The sequence below is a fragment of the Helicoverpa zea genome, chromosome 9 (assembly GCF_022581195.2).
Source record: "Helicoverpa zea isolate HzStark_Cry1AcR chromosome 9, ilHelZeax1.1, whole genome shotgun sequence".
NCBI classification, from domain to species: Eukaryota; Metazoa; Arthropoda; class Insecta; order Lepidoptera; family Noctuidae; genus Helicoverpa; species Helicoverpa zea.
The window spans coordinates 4,967,419-4,994,878 of NC_061460.1; the positions used below are offsets into that span (position 1 = coordinate 4,967,419).

At 36.2% G+C, this 27,460-nt stretch overlaps 1 long non-coding RNA gene across 1 annotated transcript; it reads right to left on the minus strand.

The window, feature by feature from the left end:
• Nucleotides 1–14,380: 14,380 nt before the first annotated feature.
• LOC124633279 lies at nucleotides 14,381–15,587 on the minus strand. Its single transcript, XR_006984720.1, has 2 exons — nucleotides 15,304–15,587; nucleotides 14,381–14,720 (listed from the first exon to the last, which is right to left on the minus strand). It is a non-coding gene; the product is annotated as an uncharacterized LOC124633279 (long non-coding RNA).
• Between the last annotated feature and the right edge of the window lie 11,873 nt (nucleotides 15,588–27,460).

Below are 27,460 nucleotides of genomic sequence, written 5' to 3' on the forward strand. Positions count from 1 at the left end.
GTTTGTATGTACTTTCTAAGTATATGTTAGACACCATTGGCTGTGTTTCGGATGGCACGTTAAACTGTAGGTCCCGGCTGTCATTGAACATCCTTGGCAGTCGTTACGGGTAGTCAGAAGCCAGTAAGTCTGACACCAGTCTAACCAAGGGGTATCGGGTTGCCCGGGTAACTGGGTTGAGGAGGTCAGATAGGCAGTCGCTTCTTGTAAAGCACTGGTACTCAGCTGAATCCGGTTAGACTGGAAGCCGACCCCAACATGATTGGGAAAAAGGCTCGGAGGATGATGATGATGATGATGAGTACATACTAAAATGTAGTATGTATGGTATTGATATGCAAGAAAATCTTGTTAGTAAACTCTGAGAATAGTTTCGCCAAATTATTCTACGGGTGAACTGATTTTATTTACTAGCCATGAGTGTTAAAGTAATCTCAAATTTTTACCGATTCATCATATGACCTATTATACCGATTATAAATATGTGAATAGTAGGTTTTATTGGTTGACATACTCGCAAAGATTTCCAGTAAATCAACGTTAACATAATATGACAATAAAGCCTTCGTTAAAATTCAGAATAGATACGGTTGTAATCAAATACTAACACGATATTTTAAATACTGCTCCCAACATGAGATAAACAATAAAATCGAAATACTTTCTTATTAAAACAAAAGAGGTGAGAGACGTAGGAGTTAAAATGATATGGTTGAGTTTTTTCGCTTCAGTGATGACATTAGAAAATACTATAGGTATCACATTATAACATGTCGTACGCACTTGCTTTACTATACCATGTGGTCTTACAAAAATAGCTTCTCTCAATGTCCTTCTGACTAGTTTACCTTTATAAATAAGCTTGCTGTTTGAGAAGTGGAACTCTCAATGTAACAAATCTATTCACATGCATAAACCTGAATTTTCACTTTATCCTTACAATACTACAGGGAGCAGATAGTTTTAAAATACAAACAGAATGGATAGATAATTCGCAGTAAAACACAATTTCTCGTAGTTATCAATTATCATAATTAAAACAGGATAAAATATTAATTAAGCTTTATATTGTACTAGTTAAAACTACGTAGCTTTTATTAATGCTGTTACGATTAATACTGTATAATGCGCTGAGTTTTAACTTTATATACAATAGTGGAAAATCCAAACATTATTGTGTTAATTAATGAGAATCAATTGCGATTTGTAAAACAGCATGAATTTTATAACGAGAATATAAAACATTTTGTATATTAATGCAAACTGTATGCTCTAAGTTCGCTAAAATGGAGTTCAAAGCAGTGCATTACCGAATAGAAGCCAGTGAAAATCATGTGGGTGCTCTAACGCAATACGTTAACAGTTTCCCAAATATGAGTTTACTCGCATTTAGTTTAAAAGCTTTTACTTTGTTGTTGCATACATAATTTGAAGATGATTGATAACCGTACATTTTCATGGCATAAATAGCTTTGGTTTCCTTGCTTCAATATGTACAACTAGACCGTTTAATTTAGAAGTGTAGACCAGATAAATCAAACCACTGTTGATTTGATGACACTTACAAACAAAACAGAATATGGTTGTTTAACCACAAAGGCTTTTAGTATACAAACCGGCCATACAGCGAGAGACAAAGCGAGCGTAACCTGTCCCTCATAAATATGCTAAATCAGTCCATTTGCAGCAATCACTAGCATTTCTAGGGCGTAGCGAGTACACTGCCGGAGGCACGTACCTGAAACCATTGCACATTATAAACGTCCATATTGAACAGAACAATGTACCGTTGCGTTACCAATGAACGGCCATAAGCTGATTCAAATCATTGTTTTGCTTACTAATGATAGATATATGATACATCACTTGTATGGGATTAAAAAAAGTCGTGGTGGCCTAGTGGGTCTTTACCAACCAACCTCTCGAGTATGAGGGTGTGAGTTCGATTCCAGTTCAGGCAAGTACCTATGCAACTTTTTTAAGTTTGTATATACTTTCTAAGTACCTATATCTTGGACACCAATGGCTGCTAAAAAGACCAATGAACGGCCATAAGCTGATTCAAATCATCGTTTTGCTTACTAATGATAGGAATTTTACATCACTTGTATGGGGTTAAAAAAAAGTCGTGGTGGCCTAGTGGGTAAAGAACCAACCTCTTGAGTATGAGGGTGTGGGTTCGATTCCAATTCAGGCAAGTACCTATGCAACTTTTTTAAGTTGTATGTACTTTTCTATCTATATCTTGGATACCAATGGCTGATGAAAAGGCGAAGGAAAACATCTTGAGGAAACCTGGACTATATAGTCTGAAATCACAAACTCGCATTGAGCAAGCGTGGTGAATCCTTCTTCTCAATCCTTCTCCGTGTGAGAGGAGGCCTGAGCCCAGCAGTGGGACGATAAAAAGGCTGTAACAGTAACAGTATGGGGTAAATGTTAAAATTATATCTCTAGTAAGCAAATCAACAGATAGATGGAATATTGGAATGGCCGCTAATTGAACAGCGATGCTTTGATTCAAATTCAGTGTGAACAAATGACATAAACCAATGTTCTATAGTATATGCCAAATATCAAATAGAACATTTATGCAGCTAACACCCATTTAAATTAAGTTAACTCATTCGTTCAAAACGAACCAATCAATTCACAGTTTAAAAGCTTTATATTTATAGCAGTAATTACTTTGCGTCTGACTCAGAACTAATAGAGTCAGACCGAACTTTACACAGATAGATAATGTTTCTTGAAAACTTAGCTGCGCTTTGCAATTTTCCAAGGTAAGCAAAAGTGAATTCAAATGTCAGTTAATTTAAACTTTAAATCAACTACCTTAATAATAGTGCCACAATTGCGTTAAATTAAATTGAGTGGAAACCTCGCAAGTTCTGATTCATCATCACCTCCCGAGCCTTTTCCTTTTCTTTTTTGAGTACCAGTGCTTTACAAGAAGCAACTGCCGATCTGACCTCCTCAATCTAGTTACCCGGGCGACCCGATACCCTTTGGTTAGACTAGCGTCAGAATTACTGGTTTCTGACTACCCGTAGCGACTGCCAAGGATGTTCAATGACAGCCGGGACCTACAGTTTAACGTTGTTAAAAAGTACAAACTTAGAAAAGTTGCATTGGTACTTGCCTGACTTGGAATCGAATCCACACCCTCATACTTGAGAGGTTGGCTCTTTACCCACTAGGCCACCACGACTCAACTACCTTAATAGTATCCACAAATAAGTTAAATTAAGTCGAAGCCTCGCTAGTTCTGATTATATACTGCTTTTTACTCTCAGCCAGGTGTGATTACGTGGAACAAAAAGAGGGATCGCTTAACAGAAACCACATTAATAACAAAAAGTGTCGGATGGACGAAGTAAGGGCTTTGTACTCTAGACCATTGTTAGCTCACCCTCATCAACATGACTATTCGATGTACGCGGTGAACCAAAGGTTTCATCTTATTATAACACTAGCCTTTTTCCCGCGGTTTCACCCGCGTCCCTTGGGACTACTGCCATTACCGGAACAAAATAAACCCTATGTAATTTGAATAGTTTTTGAGTTTTTTTATCCATTACAAACAAACACAAAAACAAAAAAAAACTTTATAATATTATTATTAAAAAAATCTTACATTAAAACGTTTTGAAAATACATACATTGTGTCGTCGTCAATCAGTCGGAGAAGTTGATTTATTAAAATTGTACACATAATCACATTTAGCAGTAGTTGGCCTTCAGCCAGGCGCCTGCTGAAGGCTCTGCTGTCATATTCTACGAGTTCAAGAGTTCAGAATATAATTTTAATTCGTAAATGTACTTACCTTTCAGTTTCCTTATCTACTTTTAAATACCGCTCATGTTCGAAAACATATGTATTTTTAACGTCAGCAAATTTTCCAGAAAAAGAATATATTCAATAAAGTGGCGAAGTTCGTCCCATTGAATAGGACCAAAAGGACTGTTCGGTCAATTACACATACAACGAATATCAAACGTTTCGTCCTTCGACATTACGCAAATCTTTAACATTCAACCATTATTGATGAATGACAATATTTGACCTGTAAAATTGGTTACAGATTGATCTCGTATTTATTTAAGTTAACTCCTGGCAACGGTCCAAACCACAAAGATAAAACATAAAACAATAATGTATCAGACAGCGGTTTGCTGTTTATTTATTGCGGGATGCATAAATCAAAACTTTTATTTGTAAGTGAGGAAGTTTTACTATACTTCTGGTTAACCAACCATAGCGTAGAAGTTTTAATGGCTGTCAGAATGAATATTACTTTATGAACTCATAAAGTACACAAGACGTCAGCTTACCTATTTTCCACACAGAACGACGGTATCTCAATTCCTTTCCTATGTTATTCTGTATCATGTCAAGATGAATATGAAGGGAATAGATGAACGGTTCACTTAATAAAACCCATGTTTCATACAGTCTCGGAACTAGCTCTCATGCTTGTTTAGCCCAAGCGACCACAGTCCATTGTAATATATTGTGCTGAGCGCTGGTCTTACGTGCAAACGGTATAGCGGCAAGCGTACCTTATATTCGCAATTTTGCCTCGCTCTGCTATATAAATTAATTTAATATTCAATTAGGGCAATCCAAATTGTTTGTTGACATCGTTTATTCGTGATTTAAATGTCGTTGAATATATAAACACAGCTATTTTCCAGTCTTACTAAGTTAATACCTGAAAATCTTTCATCGATTGAATCGTATAAGCCCCGCGATTTGGAGCCGTGCCAAACAATAAAATTTATACCAAGACCACAGTATTGGTTGCTAAGGGTGCCATTTATATTTTTCAATCGAATGGTTTTGTTGCCGTAAATGTTCAAAAAACAGACAATTTTCGTAAACAATGAGGTAACGTGAAAATCCAATTTATTAAGTTGTATTCAAATAAGGTATTCAATAAATCATAATGGAAAAATAAGCAGCATTCTAAAGATGTATCTGGCTGCATAGTTGTCGTTCCTCTTCGGAATCAGAGCGGTGCACCGCAGCTGAATAGAATTCCGACAGCGTCGCCGCTTCGAGACAATGTTCTGGCAAACTTATGAGCTATGGCTTACACCACGCTGCAGCACCAAGCGAACTGTTATAAATTATTGCTGCAGAAACATTTATCGGAACTGCTTTGTTGAACTATTAATAATTTATACCTGCATAACTCTTTGAAAGATGATGTTTTATTTTGCGCTGAGTGCATACTTCAGGGATGCAGAATATTTAATAAGTAGGCAACATAAAACAAAGGCGATAAAAAGTCTAAAGAATTCGCAGAGAAATTGCTCCGAACTAAAATAAAGAACAAATAATTAAATAAAACAAAACTCACTCAACAATATAACACGAACCATGACCAGAATACCAGATATTTCGACATTTCCAATTATCATACGCATATTCCGTTCAGGTGCTCATAACAGGGATATGATGAAAAAATTGATAGCTTAATACACTTACCGTGGCCTGGTACCAGGAGAGCTCTCGATGCCAATGCCCGCTCATCGATATTTTCGATTTGCGTTACTATGAGCGCACCTAGCAAAAGTTCGCGTCGGCAAAATATCCCAATATATCTCTGCTCCGTCCTTTTATTATCGAACTATGTCAGCAAATACAAATACGTGTGTCAATTCAGCGAAAACATTGTTTTCCTTCCCACAATTCGCAGTATTTATTGGACCACAACCCTTTTTTTAGCTTTCAAAATAAACCTATGTTTTATACAGCTTTTATAAGAAACATCAATTTACTGACTAACGCCATTGTTACCAAAGTATTTTATTTCGGAGACCGCTATTTTTTGCGGCATTCGGATCGATCGATGGTAATTTTCCATGAATTGAACTTTGTCCTCACATCTCTAAAACATGTAATAAAGATTCAGTCATCCATCAGTAATACAAACTATCTGAGCTAGGTCAGTCGTTGAGTGTCTTTACGGATCTTCTGATAAAACTTTCATGAGCTGAAGAGAGCAAACAGATTGCCGGCGAGCGCGGCTAGAACTTCACCGCAATTTGCTTCCTATGTTACGGACACCGAGATTTTAATAGTATTTTATTGTGAGAGAAAAACTACGAACCGACGTAAAATGTTTATATTTTCGCATTCGGAGAATTCATTACAAAAATTAAATGAAAACTTCGTGAACTATTTTCGCAGCTTGAAATATGAAAGCTTAATTTTGAGGTCGCTTGTACAATGTACATTCGCCGGGAGTATAAACTACTTTACTCCATACGCGGTGCGAGAAAATAAAACGTGAAGCAAAGACTTTATATTGCTTACTGTAACATGGTTTGTGTTGGCACAGCTTTCTTGTATGAACATGAAATGTATGGTATCATAAAGATTGGCTATGTAGATAAGGGAGTATAGCTAATACAAGCTACAAAAACTCCTGGAAGCAATTCTCAACTCAATGCTCTTTACAAATTGTATGTATTAGATACAGTCAGCTGTTTCATTATTCATACTGTGTGATCATCCGATCTCACGTCTGTATTACCCCACTTAACGTTTACCTTGTCTGTGGTTAATGTAAATAAAGGGAACGACACAGCTCTACAACTCCCGCTTCACTCATTATCATTCAATCTACGTATCGAAAGTATCGAAGCAATTATTTTCTGCATCCATATTTTGAAAACAATAAAATAATAATGATCGTTCACAGAACGGATTCAAAAGGTTTTCATGAGTCGCAAATAAAACAATACGGTTGGTACTATTGTCAAGTCAACAGCCGCAGTGTTTTATTGTTCTGGCAGGGATCAGCTAGTCTAAATCTTTTACGTTCTCGTTTTGGGTGCTAGAGGTCGTACAATCAGGAATGGCGACCCTTGAGCTACGAGCTACGAATGTAGATGCTACGCTGCTACGCCGCTACGCCTCGTCCTCGACACTAGTGTAGTGGAAAAGAATAATGGCGTCGGGTATATAAATACTATATTATTTTGTTAGCTACTACCTCTAGTTGTTTTTTGTTTCACATAACGTGCGCCCAGTGAGCTATTATACCGTGTGGTATTGAATCAAATGAGATTTTGGCTAATGGATATTAATTACATTAATGGATTGTGGTTACACGTATGCTCGTTCACCTGAGTTAACATCGTATATGGTATATATGTTATGGACCATGTGATTAATTCGGGCATTATAAATAATGCCCGAGCATTATGAATAATGTCTAGCTTTATCGGGCCAAGTGATTAATAACTATCTTAACTTCATTATTTATCACATTGCACGGGCATTATTATATTGCTACATGACAGTTGGGCAATTTGATAATAAAGCAAAAAATTGAAGTTAGTGACGAAAACGTATCCCACGTAACGGTTGCCCGGGTAACTGGGTTGAGGAGGTCAGATAGGGCAGTCGCTCCTTGTAAAGCACTGGTACTCAGCTACATCCGGTTAGACTGGAAGCCGACCCCAACATAGTTTGGGAAAAAGGCTCGGAGGATGATGTGACGAAAACGTATCGCTGCAAAACCGACTCCACGTAGTCTTGTCTGTCCTACCCCTAGAGTGCAATTCAAAACCGCGTAAGTGTGGAGGGGCGAGGCGGCCTGCGAGCTGAGGCGCAGGTAGTTTTAACGCTCGCCGACGCGGCTGAGGCTGGCCGGCTGAGCCGGCCAGCAAGCCGAAGCTGCGGCGGTGAGCGTGAAAACCATCTGCGACGATAAGCTCGCATGGGACCGCCGGAGCCCCGCAGCACCGGAGCCGTGACAGAAGCCATGCTTGCTGCATGTTGCTTGCTTACATTTTAAACGTACTGAGTTAAAAAATTAGAAGCTAAATAAATAAATTTTATGATGTCATTTAATAGTATTTTAGAAGTTTACTGTTAGAATGCATGCTACAAATTTAGATGCTAAAAAAGAACCATCATGGAGAGTTTAGAGTGGTTTACTTAGAAGATAACGAGTGGCTGAGATAGTATTATTTAGATGCTCGTTAATTGTGGCTGACTTAGTAATTAAGAAGGCAACATACATTATTCGGGGCGAATAATTATATTAAAAAGGAGCCTGTTTAATAAGCACCCTTTAAATATGACTTTCCTTAACTTTTAAATGCAAAAACTAGTGGATTTTTAAGGCAGAAGTCCTTCATAATTAATCCAAATCATGAGGCTGATTATTTAAGTGGTTTAATATTTAGTTAATTTTAAATTAAATGGCAATAACAATAAAAAATTGAATATAAATATGTTATTACGTTGCTTGTATTACTTTGCCCAAAAGGTCATGGGCAATATGTATAGTGCCCGGTCAATTTGATTATTTGAATAATTATTATCAAATTGCACTCTCATATTGGGCATTTTTCATAATGACCGGGCATTATGTATACTGCTCAATTTATCACTTGGTCCATAACGTATACACGCTAGTAATGCAAGTATTGGAGTTTGTTAACAAAAGGATTCATTGTGAAATAGGCTCATTAAAACCTCTTATTTTATGTTAAACCTTTTTTATTTTTACACTGTTTGTAGATTAAAGACCAATTTCTTACCCTTTTTACTTTATTACCCTATCAAGAAGAAGAAAGGGTGTAACTTTAACGTAAGCCAAACAATAAACTCAACGCACACTAAAACGCTTTATGAAACCGTACCTTTACTAGAAATAAATGAAAGCAGAAAGTTTTAATAAAACGGACTGTCCTTAGTACAATATTTACGTAAAGTTCTTTTAAACTCTCATTGTTGTTGCAATTTAAAACTTTGTTGGTGAACATTGCCGTTGCTTCATATCTATGTTCTAGGTCCGCATTTTTCCGTTCCTCATTGTTTCGCAATAGTTGGGTTCAGCAATAAATGTGGAACAAACTAATTAGTTCGAGCGCGACTGGCTCGCTCCCAACTACTCGTACTTACCTGAATAATGTTTTTAATTCCAAATGTCTGCCTTGAGTATTTTTAAGGTAATTGGAATTGAACTTGTTACTTCTCTGATGTAATGCTTTTACGTTAGCTTTTGTATTATTTTAGGATGGATGTGGGTACTGACTTCTTGATTATTTCACGTTGCTTCTCTTAGATCGCACGAAACTTGGTAAGTCCTCCTGAAATGATGATTTGATTCGTCATTCCCTCGTGAATGTGGACAACATTACAAATAATTATAAAAATCAATACTTGAATCCACCAATCCTCTTCTACTTAGACAACATAAGTGCAATTTACTTGGGACAGCAAACTCTTACCGCTTTGAGTTTACATTAAGTTAAAGCGATGTTTACCTCAGACATTCAGCGTCAAGTGGGCACTTATGTTTACGCGAAGGAGTCTCGAGAGCCATCCAATAACAACTAACTGTCCAATATTTGCCGGATTTACAAGAAAACGTACAATTTAATGCTTAAATTATCCGTCCTCATGCAAACGAGGGGACAGCGGCTCGGGACACACAAAAGGTTTTTCTGTTAGAAAACTCGACAAATGTATTCGTAAGTAAATCTGGGAAAATACTAGTAAACAAGAAAATAAGACAACAAAAATTCAGTCACTTGGGAACAGCTGGATAATCAGTAAAGCAAAGTAAGGCTGTATAGTGCTTCTCAGAATTTTTGACGTTCAAACAGACTGTCGTTCATAAAATAATAATATTCATATTTAGCAATCTTTCTATGAGACAGAGAATATTTAAAAGAATTAATAAATTAAACAATAAAGTCGAAATAAGGCTGGGAACGAAAGCAAAGATGAATTTTAATGAACATTCATTTTTAATTATTTTCCTCAAAGTTCCGAGTGCCAGCAATATTGTTTTAATTATTCAGCCAAAGCTGAGTCTCAGATAAGAAACATTACTACGAAATTATATTAACGTCCCATTACTGTTTTCTTTATGGTTCAGAATTATTAAAGTATTTTGATTATCTAAAATATGATGGCGAAAATTGACGAGGGAATTAAAAAGGTGATAGGTATTGAAAATATGATCTAGGTATAGCGGTACAAAGTTTCCGCAGAGTATTTGAAACATAAACGTGCATGCAATATGTAACATGTGTGAAATACTGTGAAAACTCAAAGAAGCAACATCAAGCACATGTATAGCAACAGAAAACGTTTAAATACAAACATACAAACCTTCAAAGCGTCGAACATCGAACATAATATGTACCAACATTTCAATTTTCCTTCAAAGAATTTTCATGACCACGGAAACCATACTTAAATCCTTGTGGGGAATATGATTTTACAGCCAAACCGTTAGTGGAATTTGCAACAGTAAATACATATTTAGCTACATACCATAATATATAGGTATTTGTATACTTCAATACCTCCAAGGTTCATAAATCATTAATTCTTCTTAATTCTTCAATGGCTAACACTTTCCTCGTCACGTACGGTGTCTGGTGCGTGACAAGAAAAGCTCGTCAACCTTAATCCTTTGCTTAGCTGCCTTAGATAATGTAGCGAATTTAAAACTAAAGATACAATTATATACCTATGTAGAACTGGAAATTATGTAGAACTTTAAATAAAATACGCACCAGTTTATCCTAGTAATGCTTAATGCTTGTTTTACATTTTTGTGACGGTCACATGCAAACTAATGAACTGGTTTAGTTTATGAAGCTTTTTATTCCTTGTGAACCTGCGGGAGGCAGCTAGTGAACCAATATCCTAAATAACACATGAAAATAAACGTCACTTTTATGAGTACAGATTGGAAGTCGAGGTCCGAACTAACATTTTCATTATTACTGTGCTCAACGTATTGTACAATTTATTGTCTCGTTAGCGCACGTTTCCTGGTGTTTCAGAACATTCGACAACAGAATTAATCAGAGTATAGCTCGGTTATTGCTTTCACAACTCAAAGTGTTACTCATGGAATGGAGGTTTGCTATTGGTGATGGCTTTTTCGCATGATGGGCTACATACTGTGTTTGTGAGTAATGCCCAGTGATTTGGGAAGCGCCGTTGGAAGCCGCGGTAAAACATTTTTTATGGCGATTCGTGATTTTATGGAGATGAAAGAATGTGTTCGTTGCTTTCATAAATTCGTTGTTCGTTTTTGTAATCATGAAAGAAAAGAAGAATTGTTATTTTATTTTTTTATAAAATGGTTTACCTTATTTAGGTCGCAATAACGTTTACCCCCATTTTGATTAGAGACAAAAGGGTTTGAATTTATAAAGACAGGAAGCAATCAAAAACTTTCTATGAAGGAAGTTGGCAAAGCTTTGAAGCTTATGTAATGTAGTTATTTCTCTTTGAAGGTGAAATCGTGTATTTTATTTTGTGACTGTGTTTTTGTTTACTTACAAATGTGTGTGATATCTTTGGGTCGATCTATTTCTTGCGAATGTACAAATAGTAGTGTGAGCGTTCCGGTTCGTAGTGTTGTGTTGTCAGCCAGTTTCGTCCGCAACGAGGGTACGAAAGCTTTGTAATGGAACGCCGGGCATAGAAGTCAAGTCATCGCAGACTGTGTTTGTTTTTACAAAGCATTATACCTACCTGCTTTTATTTTGTACACTAAACCGTTGTTTAAATCGCACTGGGAACATGAATATTGCTACCAAGATTAAATAATAAGCTATCATTACGTTCGCCGCCAGCTCACACATTTTCTATTCTAAGACCTCATAAAGCTGAAGAAAAATACAAGACAATATACTAAGAAAATTGTGAGTCAATTACGAGTGCGAGGGAGCCTCGTGTTTCTCCTTCAGAGTACCAATTTGTTGTTCACTTTAGATGTCGAACCGTCGATTTATCAACACCGACTGTATACTGCGTGAACTTCATTAATGAATCCCCCTGTATTGACGAGGGTCGACAGCGTAATTATCTTTAGGAAATAAATTATAATTGAAGGGTCACATTACCTGGTTAAGCCGTATTGTTTACGTACCTAGTTGTGTAGTTACAATTAGCTATAGAGTAGTAAGCTGCGTTGAGAATTGTGTGTAAGTTCTAACTAGTTCGCATTAATACTTAGCTCAGAATTTCTCAATTTTATGTGTTTGCCACGCACCTACCTATTTTATAACGTATCGCTCGCTTTTCAGGGGCGTTTAAAGGGTTTCAAAGTATGAAGGTTGGTAAAAATGTCATCCTTTTAAGTGGCCATAAATTATTTAATATCGGGCGTGAAGATAAGCTCATAATATGAAGCTATTACAAAAGTTTGTGGCACGTACCCTTCTCCAGAAAAGTCTTATCAGTTGGGCGACAACTTGTTACAGTCATAATTTATTTTTAAACATTTCCAATTAAAAGTTCTCAAAATATTTTCTGCTTTGTAAACGTCATTTCTATATAAAGCTTTGTAACATCCGTCAGTCAGATCAAAGCTTAAGGCGTAAAGCCCTGTACCTAATTAAAAGCTTTGAAAAATCAACGTGTAAATAACGGCGATTAGTTAACGTACAGGATATGAGAAGTCATAAAGCAGAAAACACAATCCTCGTATTTCCGTTAAACCAACTTACAGAATGCTAGTATAACCATGACTACGAATATAACCTCATTTTGAATTTCCACAAAATATGGAAATTCAGGATTCAAATGTAATAATAATGATAACGAGGGTCCCGTAAACATTTACACATTTGCATACGCACGTGCTCAAATTAATTCTAGTTTAGTAAGTTTGTTTCAGCGTTATCTTCTTGAATACTCAATGTTCAAGTGTTCCCGAGAACACGTCACGCCACTTTCACAACGTCGTACTCGTATCATACAGTCCATTAAATCTGAAGCTTTACTGAGTCCTCACTTTCCCTCATATCCTTCCCAGACAGCGAGCGTCGTTACCGACTTATTACTGTCACGAAATATGGTCACATTTCCCGAGCTCGTCGAGGTTATGTTAGACTTTGAGCTCATCATTTCATACAGCGAGAAAAATGTAAGAGGATCAACCTACTAAAGGCATTGGGATACTTTTCAAATAAGGAACGTTACACATCTTCGCCACCTAAAACTAATAAATGCATGTCGCTGAAGTAGGAACCAAGCCAACGATAAATTCACAAAGTGGACGCTGGCGGAACGCCAATAAAGTTTTAGTGAAAAAACGTATTCAGGCGTTACTTTGCGAAAATTTATAATATTCGAAACTGTCTTTTCAATTATGCGTCCTCACATACCTTACCTATTTATTTGTGAAAGAGTAATAAGAAGTTGAAGCCAAAATTAGCCCAAAATATAAAAATACAAACAAGTAGTCGAGGACGAAAAGTTTGTTGCCTTTTGTTTTGTCAAGATTATTAACTTTTTTAGCAAATGCTTCGCTACATACCATATATCGTTAACTATGAGTAATGGAACCTAATGCGCTGCCAACTCCAGTCGTGTTCAATAATCACATCAATCTAACTGCGCTCGTTCCCCGCTCAAACGAGAACTTATATTTCACAAGTTAGTCCCAAACTATAGCCAAAGTCGGGTTACAAGTGACTACAAAGTTTACAATGATTGAATAACACGGTGACTGCGTGATACCGCTGCGGTTTCGGTGAATAGTTCACAAGTTTCACCAGTTTGGAAGCTATTCTCATTAGGAAAGGTTATCGGGTAGCACGATAGCACATGAAGAAGTTTGAAATATAGTTAGGAACTACACTAGTATCGGTAAAGAGTTATCAATTGCGATGAAATAGGTACTACCTACGTGAAGGAACTTCTTCGGGAATAAACTAACTCGGTGACTTTGTTATAATTTGATTTGAGGGGTGCTCGCTACTATGTAGTTCTTAAGCACCACTAATGTAATACCTAGAGGTAATTAGTATGAGCACATAAGTCTTACCTCTAATGCCTTTACCTTATATATAATACCTTTTAAATTTAACCTTGTTATAATCTACCCAATCGTCTTTGACGTTGTATTCATCGCCTAAAAATGTACAAGAAAGGTTATTATTATTCACAGTTACTTTATTATGATTTTATGAAATACAAAATCATGTGAAATTCTAAATGAAGATATATGAAGTGAAGTCACGGTTAAATTGAGTAAACCGAAGAGTGACGCATCGTCAAACAGCCATCCATCATATAATTGACATTCTGTAAGCTGCTTATCTATACATGCGTGGGTGGGTATTATAATACTCTCCAATGGATATACAGAATTAAGGTACACATTTTTACTAAAAATAACAAAACTTTTTTGATTTATTCAGGAGCACAGCAAAGCGGATTATACCCATTATTGAAAAAGAAATACGTTGAGGTATTACGATTAATTGTAAAACCTTATTCCATTTAAATTGGCATGGCAATACTTAAGTCAGTTTCATCGACTTGTAACGTTTAGATTAGTGGTAGGTAGTATAGTAGGTGAAATAAAAGAAGAAATTTAGTAAATAGTATACATCTATATTCTATAAAAAGATATCGGCAGAGCCGGGAGTGAGTTTAGAAATATCGAGCACGCGTTAAGTTCTGGCCCGCTATAGAAACACCACTATCCTGTATAGTCAGGCAGCTCGGCAGCGGTCAGGCGGGGTAGGTGTGCAGCGCGCTAGTAGATGCCGAACGCGTAGGTAGATGCAGGACACGTAGATAGGCGCGGCACGCAGGTAGGCACAGGCACGTAGGTAGGCACAGGCACGTAGGTAGACACAGCACGTAGATAGGCGCACTTTAGGTAGGTGTACTACGGTAGGTGCACTGGAGGTAGTCTGGTACTTGAACCCTGGAATGTCCGTTATGTTCCGTCTTAGTTACGGTCCGGTTATATTCCAGCCACGACTGCAACATCCCGATTTCCACTTACTCACTACCTAACTAAATGGAAAGCAGTGATCAAGCACTAAATAGCATCGAGATGAGGCAGCCTAGGCAGCGTGACAGATTATAATACAGCTAACCAAAATGTAATCTGAATGCAAGTGATGAGGGTGAAAGTATGTGAATGATTTAAAAAGCAAAGCACTAGTTTAAATGAAAAAGTTAATGAAGAAGTTATAAGTAGGTAGACACTATAAGAAATTATTTAAAAAGGAAAGAATGTGAGAAAATAATTGTAGGGCGTGGCCCTCATGACACGGTCTAAGTGCACCGGTCATGTAAGGTCAAATACCACCTGATATTTTTTAAAAGCGTTATGGCAATACATAGTCTATAATATTCCACAATAACAGCAACAAAGGCGTGATCGTAGCATGAAATAAAAGAATGAGCGCACAATGAAATCAGCAAGTCATCCTACGACACGTCACGTACTCACGTATAACTTTTCTAGATGCACATAATAAGCAATATTTTGCAACACTCACCCGATCTGGGGTATACACTGATTCTAATAGTGATTTTAAAAGCACAATAGTTAATTTAGGATAAAATTAAATGCGATATACCAGCGAGTTAAAAACCAACATAGACCAGTACTGTATCGGCTCGCGGTGTCGTGCTAGTGACCGTCTCGCGATTGACCGCAGGCTCTGCTCGCGTCGCCTCATAGGAGGGATAGTTCGCCGAACCGGTTTCCGTCACCCGTCAACGGCGCACGGCTCGCGGCGCGCGGCTGAGATATAGCAAGTCTAGTATTTTTAAATATTCAAAATATAACGTACAACGTTACAGACTCTCTTTATGATTCAAGAATATTCTTCTACATTACATGGTATGCCAGCGCCAATATTTGATAGTCGCCATGTAAAACCCATACCCATATAAAATACCAATAGCCATATAATTCAAGGAAATGTCACAGAATGTTTATTCTCTTTTTACGAGAATCCACTCCGATTCCAAATAAAAGAGTCGAATCATTCGCCACTGAGGGGCTATGAAAATGTATTTATTTAACTTTATGTCCTGTCCTTACTAATGTTAGGGTTGTGTTGTTGATGGCCCATTCATCGCATTTGATTAATCCTGAAGCCCTGGAAAAGGGAATGTGTTTGCGAGAGCGACCACGCAAATATTTTCACAAAGTATTAGTTATAGGTACGAAAAATAAACAAAAACTGCATAATAGAACTAACAAAAAACATTTAAATAAAACTACTTTTACGGATTTTATCGCGTTATATTAATATTATTTAATCCCGACGTTTCGGATCCTTTACAGCATATAAAATCCGTAAAAGTAGTTTTATTTAAATGTCTAATATTCGCGTAAGTGTCAGAAATCAATATAACAAAAAACATACCTAAATTCAAGAAATATTTAAAAATACATACATAATTTTCTGTAAACGTGCTTAAACTTGAAAACGAGTGGTAAACACATACCGTCTTACCACAAAAACTTTTAAACGTCAGTTTAAGCCTTGTCTAAAAAAATGTCAAATTATGACGTTGACATATGGTTCATTTTGCAGCCACAAAATTTTTAGACAACTGTAAACCAGGCGTTAAAGTTTTTGTAGTAAGGCCAATAATCTTTGCCTTTTTACGCAGTCGTGGTGAAAACCTAACCGAAATAATCCAGTTTATAGTTTTCGAATAGTTCGCACATGTGAACGGCAGACGCGGTCGCTAACTTTGTTCTATAATTTAATTGTAGCGTTACTTTTAGCGGCTAAACGGGACCTCAAAAGCTGTGTTTTTGTAGGCAAGTACTATAAAGATTTTTATAAGAGAAAACGGCATGAATAATGAATATCCAGGGTCGACGAATTAAGCTGGAACATCTGTTACAGGGTCCCTAGTCACTACAACAACTAAAACATTTCGAAGCGTTTCATCATGAAAAATTAATAATATACAGAGATTCAAAAAGGTCTTGATCTTAGCAAAAACTTTCTATCTTAAACAAGACGTCAAAAACATGTTTTTACTGTAACCGTGTCGGTAGGTACCAACAAAGTAGCAGTAATACGATGGGTAAAGTACTCACGTAGTGACAGCACCGGCAGTCATTTCGCATGAGCTGACTTACAACGTGCTCCGGTTAATAAGTAACTGAAAGGAACCTTCTTTAAAAAACAGCGTCGTTGCCATACTTTATGAGCTGAAAAATAGTTCCATTATGGTTGGGAGTGCCACAAAATATAGATACTAATGTCCAATTTAGAATTAATATTTAAATAGGAAAGTAGGCTGTATGGGACCCGTTACAAAGTTTAATAGCCAAAGTTATCGGGATAAAGATCAATAAGAACTTAAGCAAATTCACCTCAAGTCAAGAAAGTCCTGTCACTCTACTTCAGATTTTTAAAGGTGACTATATAAATATGCCACACCCATGTAATTCCTTCCAATTAAGCAAAGCACATAAGGGGCGTATCTGAAATGTGTTATGATGACCTGTTGGCGTTTCACGTCACACAATATGTCGGCTTTACCGGGAATTTGTGGCCTTTGACGTTGGTCTAATTACTTGCCTGCCATGTAGCCCTGTGCCGATCTGGGACCGACTTGCACACGGTAATTGCTGTGTCATACAGATTAACAACACGTCCAAGAGATGCTCATTCATTCAGCATTTGTAGAAAATGCTCATAATTTTATTCTACATGCATTTGAAAAGCGTGCTTCACATTCAAAACTTTTTATTTTTTGAGTCAAGCGCGTCCTTTGCGACAGCAAAAATTCCACATTTGAAATTTTTAAAATGTTGACAAAGTGTGTGCATAGTTCCCGCCCGCGATTGTTCCACTTCTCTATAGAATTCTGTGTACACAAAAGCGGTGTTGAAGCGTTATATTTTAACGTTAATATATATTCGTTTGTATATCCTGGGGATCACACATACAGAATTATATCTCTTGATAGTTTGTGTGTTTAACAGGCAGTCTGTGTGTTTTAGTTACACGTTTATCATCATCATATTGTATGCCACAGGCTATAACACGCCACGCCGCTGAATATTATTGTTTGTGCACAACATGTTGACTCTAGTACGTACTAACACAAATATTATTAGGTATAGTTCGGCCATTCAGAGAATGCGTTCCTGACACGTCGCGATTGAACTGACGACGTAACTTTGCAATGGCGTTGCAGTTACGATAAAAATATTTTTGCTGGTTGTTTACCGTTTTAACAATTGAGGAGCATTAAAACAACATTATTATATCAATAATCAATGAATGTAGTTACGTCGTCAGTTCAATCGCGACGTGTCAGGAACGCATTCTCTGAATGGCCGAACTATAGGTATGCATATATAATACTTATTATATGATAATCGCACACTACGCACGGAAACAGCCAAATTGGGTCCAATCAACAAAGTTCAGTGTTCATTTAACGATTTAAGTTTACAGGCATTCTATACTTATGAAACTTCGATCATATAACATTTGAACACGTTCGCCGACTGATTACGCGTCGAATGAAGTAATTCAATTACATAAAACTTGTCTATCCTCGCGAGAAACGAAAAAGCCAGCGACGATAAACAGGCGGCGAACAAACTCGTGAAGTCAAATTGAGTTTGGCAGAAGCTAGTAAAGCCTTGCCTAAAACCCGACACAAACAATTGGAGGGAAATAAGGCATCGTCCCACTTCGCAATCTTACTCGGCGGCCAGGGATACTGCAATCAGTCTGATGTTGAATTTCTGCATCCATTTTAACCGCGAAGTAAATTAATTAACTTCTCAGTTCCGTTTGTTTTTTTCGCTTTGAACAGCAACTAAATTGATTGAGGCAGACGCTAATTAAAAACAAGACGACTCGTCTGATGCGGTAATGTGTTTTCTGTTCCAACGTTTAGTTAGCGTCAGTTCTTTTTTGTATTTTGTAGATGTTATTTATTTTATGGTCTGTGTACAGTTTAATATTCCCATTCCTAAGTACTGTATCTGTACTGTGTATAATGACTATGTTAGGTTTTTATGCGGGAATTACTAGATTTAGTAGTTGGTTTTTTTTTTAATCGTCGAATATTAAAGAAATATTGTCCGACATAAAGATATGCCTCCTCAACATCGTGTTGTGTAGACACGTTATATAAATGTCTGTCATCAGTTTGTCTACACGCGCACGAGAGTAAAGTAATTCAAACAAGTGAAATATTTTACCAATTCATGACTTCGCTGAAGTAAGCAGGAAAATAAACATGACATTTTTCGTGGAAATTATTATATGTTATTTTATAAAGAGGTTAGCATAATGTTGATGTAAACATTAATTGGTACAAAGACTTGACGTTGTATCCAATTCATACTTAAAGTTATAAAGTACACAGCCAAGTTCAAGAGGACGTGACATAAATACAAAGTAAAGGGGCGCCGTAAATACTTGTGAATCATAAAGCTTCGGATCTCGTAAACTCTGAAACTAATCCTACTAAAGCTAACGAAAACAAAACACTTTTTATTGAAAAAACAGATTGAAGCTTAAATAATTTCATTAAGTTAGAAGAGAACAATAAGAAGTTATCTATTGCTATAAATGTAGTTAAGAGTTTTTTTGTACCCTAAAGGCTCCGAAACTACTCAACCAATTTGAACAATCCTTCCACCGTCTCAAAAAGCTGCAAAATTCACAGGTAATATAGGCTATATTTTGTCCTGATACGGGAAGAATTCCCCCGGTACACGGGTGAAACCGCAAGAAAACAGCTAATGTTAAATACTCTAGCAATGCAACTATGTGCACCATACTCAAGATAATTTCATGGAAACAAGTACAGTAGCAGAGCACAAATTACTCTTTGACAACTCGGGGACCATTTGTCGTGGTGGCGCTACGGATAAAGCAATTTGCATTGCATATGAACTTATCTGCTTAAAATGGTAAACGTGTGGTCTAATGTGCTTACGAAACTAGCACGACAAATATGTTCATTATTGTTTATGTACTTGCATTGATAAAAATAGCCTGCATTTTATATTTCTTACCTATGTTAGAACGAATAATACCTACATATGTACTTAAATGTCAATTTATTTGCTCCTATACATAATACTGGCATACTGTGTAGTGTGTGAGAATTCTGTGTAAACCCTAATTCTGACGCAGTCGTGTAAAATTAGGCTGTCTTATCCTTTCCATTAATTATAAGAGACTTTATCAGTTACAAGTTTACCCACTACAACAAATAACATAGGCTTATATTGATTAATAGAAAGTGTCGGCCTCGTTAGTGTCGTCGTCCAATTAATGAAGTTGTAGCCTAGTTTCAGAATGCTCAACACTAGTGAAGCGGTTGTCGAGAGGTGAAACGAGCAGAAAAGGCAGTCGCGATCGGAACACTCGACTCGGTTCAAGAGCTCACTCAAGTTTCAACAATTCTTCACTCATAATTTAGCCCACAGTTTACAATCATTTTACTGCGTCAAAACACATTATGGAAATTAATTGCGCAATAGCAGCGTGTCATTTTACTGCACCATTTAATGTTAAAGCTCCTTCAATTAACTTAATTATATAATTTTGAAATGATAACTCTAACCAACGTTTCTTAATGCCATGAATGAAAAGGATAATAAATAATAGCAACAATATCTCGCTACAGTTTCAGCAAACGGTTTTGAAAACTTCATAATCCATTTCACAAGTTTTATCCAAAGAAATACGATTTATATAGTTGGAGGAATAAATATAAAAGTTTTAATCCATACAATTTGAAGTTCTTACCTTGTTGTTATTTTCGCCTTTTCTTGATTTCAGTTTCGCCTTGAAAATATTTTGCCGGAGGCTAATACCTACCTCGTTAGCCTCGGCAATGTAGATACGACTGATCTCACTTGTTGTGTCAACGACAAAACTTTGCTCACTTTGTTCTCCAAGAAAGGGTTTATTTACTCGAGATTGTCGGAGCTACCTTTTTGAACAACAATAAGCTTACGTAGGATCGACATCAATATAATCCATGCCTTCTTTTTGTTCAGTGGAAAAATCCCCAACAAGTGTTATCGAGCTAACTGAAGAATGGCGGCCATGTCGAACAATACTGCTCTCATATTGAGTGTTCTAATCGGAACGATTATATTCCCGTATTGTGTAAATGGATCCGTTACGCAGAACAACTTCAGTCTCTCAGTTGTGACGTCAACGTGTCTGAGATGCCTCTGTGTGCGGCACGTGAGTTATGCTGTATTGTGAACATAACTGAACAAAGAATGTTTATGTTGCTATGTAAAACATTTATATAAATTAGCTTGTTGGAAAGTCTACAGATTCACTTTTGAGTAGTCTGTTTTAGAAAACACATAGGGTAAAGGCGGGATAGATGCCGCAGTGGGATAGATGTCCCATTTTTAAAAAACCTAACTTCCCATGCTCGCGATTAAGAAACAACCGTTTAACTAGAAGCCACAAGCACCCCGCACCTAAATTAGCCACGCGCCATCGAGGGGTGAGGTCGCGTTTCGCTCGTGTGTGAATTCATCTCCGCGGCGAACTTACAGCGAGCGTAAAATTTTTAAAGGTGAGTATTTGTTGTTGTATAACTTTATAAGTAGATATTAATTCCATCAAAAATTTTATTACGTATGTATATTGTTTCATGAAGTATACATTTTGATGTAAATAGTTGCTCTATTGTTCTTATTTATTTAAAAAAATACTAGGGCATCTAACCCTGTCAAAAAGGATAGTTGCCCTGATTTTTTACGGTATAGGTGCCCCTAAGGGCATCTATCCCTCCATACACCACGTGTACCCTGAATGTATTATAAGTACTTTGAATATATATTTTTTATATTTTTCATGTGTTTATGTATAGGTATTTACACTTTTTATTGATTACGAATGATTTACAGTTCAAACAGTGAAGATGAAGACAATTCACCTAAGAACAAAGTTAAGGAATAGAAAACTAAAGGTTTGCCGGTGAAGAAGACTAAAAGAGATGGACAGGATGAGCCTGAAGACACAAATAACTGCATAGAATGCTATGAAAACTATGAACAAACAAAGTCTAAATCAGACTGGATTCAATGTGTAATGTCAGTGCTGGTTACATGAAACCTGTACACTTTTCAGAAATTTTTGCTCGAGATGTAGAAAACTTAAAGCACTGTCCGGTTAAATATTATGATAAAATAAATAAAATAAAATAATGTTTATTAACAGAAAGTAAGCTAAGTATATTGTGTTATTTTAGTTTTTAAGAAAGAATGATTTTTATGATTTTGCATGTTGAAACTAAATAATTAATATTTTATAATAAGGGTTTAAAATATAAAAAAACATTATTTTTGTTGAACAAATACTTTTAGAATTTTATTGTGTTAATTTTAGTTAATCTGATAATGAATATAAAAACATTTAAATAACTGCAAAGTACTTTTCATTTCAAATAAATTAAAGTCAAAAAAAAATATAAATATTATTAATATAATATACTTAAACAGTATGAAGGGCATCTATCCCGCACGGTAGGCATCTATCCTCGCTAGTATTTTCAAGGTGGGGCAACTATCCATAAGGGTAGGCATCTATCCCCAAAAATTGAGGTCTACAAAAAGCTAAAATTTGCAAAACGTGTAGTATATAGGTCCAAAAAGACAAATCACAAATAAACATAAAGGATTAAACTAGTTATATTCATAGGTGTTATTAATGTAGAACCAATATTTATTAAATTAGAAGCATATTTCAAAAAGTGGGGCATCTATCCCGCCTTTACCCTAGGAAGTGGTGAAGGGCGGGCGTTTTGGGGGCTGTCTTTTGTTTTTGACGTTCGAAAGTGCTGATTTATCAGCCTAATTTGAATAAACGATTTTGAGTTTGAGAGTTTTGGTGTTATACATAAATTAGTATACTTTAAACTTAGGTACAAGACATTGTGTAAAATTATTAAAGTTTATCGTCTTGTATTATTTTTGACTCAATCTTATTTTTGTGGTTGATCTTGTGAAACGAAAGATAAAAACGTTTTTCCTTGAGCTTCCCCCAGTAAGCCACAAACTACCATTACATTGTACAATGTTTGTGAGAAAATGGCATTTTCCCGCAACAATAAAAAGCTATTAAAACTTTGCTTCCTATCAGTCTTCGATCAAACGCTTCGAGTTCTATTGTGAAAAGATTCACTGTTCGTTTAAACCTAACCTAGAGCTGCCAGATAAGTTAGTGTTTCCAGAAATTTCAGTCCCAAAATGTTTAACATTTTCATAAGTACTTATTTAGATTAGAGTATTTAGGAGAGCGCTTCTGGTATTTATGTTTATCTTCGTTGTTGGTCTCGGCTGTGTATCTAAATGGTGTATCTCTGTAATTAATTCTTAAATGAGGTATAATTCTTGCAGAAAGCATTGTTGCAAGTAGGCTAGCTTTGGAAGACGACCTATCGATATATTTATGTATTTACATTCAATGACGCACTACATTTGGTCAATATCAGGTTTCGCTTGAAGTTCTCAATAAACTGGGTTGAGAGAGTGGGGGCGTTGGTCTCATCAACGACTTAGAAAAGTCTCGCACCCTCTTTTATTCGCTAATGCTAAAATAGATACCTACCTCATCGCCTTTTCACAGGGTCATAGAAGACATAGGCGATATTTCAAAACTTGATTCAAAATACAACACACCTTTTTAACTACGTCAAAAATCATCAAATGACCCCTCCCGCTGTGGGTTAGCAGCAGTGAGGGAGTGTCAGACACGACACCTGACAACAGCATGCCAATTTAAAGCTTATAGGACATATGAATATAACAAAGATGAACATCTGATGTTCACTCAGATTTACTGTCCTATGTTCCACATACACGGAATTGCAAGCATCATTAAAATGGCACGAACCTCCTTGACTCTCACCTCTCGAGTTATGTACCTTTTCATTACGTTTCGTGTAAAGAATGTCTAATTAATGAAGCTTGAGGAAATGAAAGGGTGAAGTTTCTCACATTCGAGACGACATTTTGTATAATAAACATGTAGAAAATTCTACCTTTATTGTACAAATAGGTACTTACTTGATATTCAGGTGTGAACGATTTTGCGATTGAATATTATTCGATAAGCAATTACCGCGCATGGTTGCAAAATCTGATACTACTGGCTGGCTAACGTATTTAGCACACACTAGCAAGTTATCGTTATATGCGTAGGTTAGCAATTATGCTAAACGCTCATAATATAATTATATAAGTGACGGCTGTGATCAATATATAGGTAGGTACCTAACAGCTATGGTATAGATAGCGTTATTACTACGGAAATTAATGAATACCTAACGCAAACAAGAAATAATGAATTAGGTATTCCGTGAAAAATAAAATCGGTAAACGGGAAGCAACTTCTTAAAGTTCCTCAGTTCTTGTAATTTATGTTTCTGCTAAACAACAACAGCACATAGTTTTAATATCTGACAACATTCTTCCCGTTTAATATCTATATTTTTTGCTACGAGTCATATAATAGGCGTACACAAATAAAAGGCTAGAAACTAAATTCCCTTTATAAATGTAATCCACAGATTGTGAATACCCACATAGCGTAATGTTACAACAAAAACATTTTTCTTGTTTAGTATTCATTAAAGATAATTTACGGGTGGTTATTCTGCCTTATGAGACATTATACCGACAAATTGTCTGTTTTTCACTAAATTGTTGCGGTAGTAGTGTTATAAACGGCACAGATGGTGCCCGGGAAGAACTGCGTAACAAGTATAACGTGAATGCACTATGAAATGCTTGTCACAAGGCGACTCAATGTTGTTATGAATAGAAATAACCTTGTGTCGGCGCCTTCGATTAATTCCTTTCATGTCACCATAGAAGTTTTAGCCCGTAGTAGGTCTTCTTTTTACTTCTTAAATTCATAATGTTGTGGTTTTCGTAATGTAAGAAATAATTTACTCTCGATAAACCATTTATGTCATGTAGTTTCCTGTATACTTCGACCCCATTACTATGATAGATTCATGCTATGCTATAAGCATTCATTCCCTTTAGATTATTCATCAACGATAATTAGAAATGAATTAGGTACCTACCTAATTAAAGCAATTAGTAGACAATCTTATTCGACAGCAAAAGCCATACGTTAGCTACATATACGATAGTTTACGATCACGGTGTATGATAGAATGATTTGTGTAGTTGCAGCTCGCCCCGACAGTTGATATTTGATAGCCGTGCACATCTGATACTCCCCTAGAGAGTCCCCTAATATATGTAATATCTTGCACATAATTTAGAATGAAATATAGAGCTACAAGATCACAATTTCATACTGAGATTGGATATTTAAAAAATGCGTTATGTGGCAAAAAAATATCATGTCGGAAAAAATGTAAATGATAAGCAAAATTTTAATATAAAACAAATTCCTATGTCTTACAACAGATCAAAGGTAAACAAGAGGCGCTTCGGGAGCGCTGAAGCGGCATGAAAACACTTCGAGTCAATTTTGTTCCCTTTTATAAAGTCCCTTAATAAACTTTCTTCTGCGTAAACAAAGTCACCCTTGGTACTTTTGCAATTTCATGCTGCTTAAGCCACGTCTAATAGAGAGTTTAATATACTCCTTCATAAATCAGATGATATTTTGAATCTACGTGAATTTGTATTTTACTATAAACAATACAATATCAACAAAACATATTCAAGAACAGTTCTATTGAGTATGCATTTATCTGGAGAATACGATTTCTCTTGAGGCTAAGTCTAACGTAGATAGAGAATAACGTACGGTACTGAATATCTCTCCGTGAAATCAACATAGACCGATCCTTTAGGGATAAAACATAACATATATTTATAAACAAATAATTTATATAAAGTGCCCTTGATGTAGAATTATAAGTCATGAACAATTTGCCACTAGGGTAGCAATAATAACCCCAAACATAATATGTGAAACCTTAAACATTCATACAGCCTAACCAACTCTATGGAATACGCGCAATAATATTATCATTTGCGAGAAACAATGTTAAATTCATACATGTTCCTCTATAAAGGAGTAATTTCATCCCACGCGTGGTTTTACTTTAATAAAGCACCTCATATAAAATGTAACAGATAGAACATTTACCCACATACAATCCGCAATTTATCCGCAAGTAGGAACTTTATGGCGAATAAATTACCTACAAAGAAACGTATTCTCATTTGGTTCGGCTCGGATTTCCACAGAGGCCATACGAGGCAGCACTCAAGGGGTAAATAACGGGCTCAGATAGCGCCAAGATCTGCAAGGAATCGTGTCCCTGAGGATCAACTCACTAACTGACTATTTATAGATGGACCGGGAAAATCTAAACACCCTCCAAGCAATAAGAGCCCTTCAGAACAAAATGGTGATGCTTTAAAATAAATCTCACTAAATGTGACGCAACCTAATACAATTAGGAAAACAGAACATTTAACTAAATTGTCTTCCTTGGGGAATGAGAGAAAACAAATTCACAGATTGACAAAAGTGGAGGAGAGAACCGTTTTCGTGTTATTTACAGTTTATTTCCTAATTTCAATAAGAATATAGCAGTTTCAGTTATTGATTAAACTGCAGGTTTCCTCTATTAGAACATTGGAATTTTGAGATTTTTTTATTTTATGCCTTTTTTCGTTCTATAGCTTATTACGTACCTATGTAAACATCTCGTTGATATCCTCGCGAAAGTCGATACTAACGTAGTGGGATAAACTTCAGCCGATCTATCAATCAACCTAAGTATTCCTGTAAAGCCCATACCAGTCAATTTGTTTGATGAAAAACTTCGCCTATTCATATACAAATCTGGCTTATAGAAAAAAAAATACCAACGCTTTAAAAACTTAAAACGGGCGGAACTAAGTACTAGAAGCAAAACTTTAAATCCAGTTTAAACATCGCTACTGGGTAGTAGATCATAGTTAATATTTACGTAAACTGAAGTGGCTTTTATCCCAAAGTTGTGGTCTCACTAATCCGGACAGACACTGTCGTCGACTAACACTGACTTATCGTCGTTAAATCTTCTTATTGGAGTAAGTAGCTGTAGATTACGTCTTAATGATCAATATTTATGTAATATCGATACTTTAGCGTGTCATACACACCCATTAAATTGTTAATAGCATTATCGACATATAACGCCAAGTTAACAGTTATGTACGTTCTTTATAGCGAACTGGAGCCGATGTGATGCATGTAATGTCGACGTAAAACACCCTTATCTGTCCCTAAAAGAAACTTCAAATATTCATGGCACTGTTATGTTTAATTTATGACTGCGTCGTAAAGATTTTTTGGGCTTGGGGATTTATGTATAAATCTTGAAGAGTAGTGAGTGAGCCACTTGTAGTGGCAAAAAATGTTTGTGGTTTTAAAGTTTAAACAGTTTCAACGTTTTATTTTAGTATAAGCTTTGGCAGTAATTAAGCCTAATTTAATCAGGTTTCCAAATGTAAGTATAGGTATCCCTGAAAGAAAATAATTCAAGATGAAACAGCTAATGCGAGTCGGACGCACGCAGCGAGGGCGAGCAGCAACTTGGCAGAGACAATAAACGCAGTCAAGTACATTTGTCTTGTTTTTACCGACCGCGTAATTAACTTTGTAATAAAGGAGTTTTTATTAAAATTGTAAACCATCT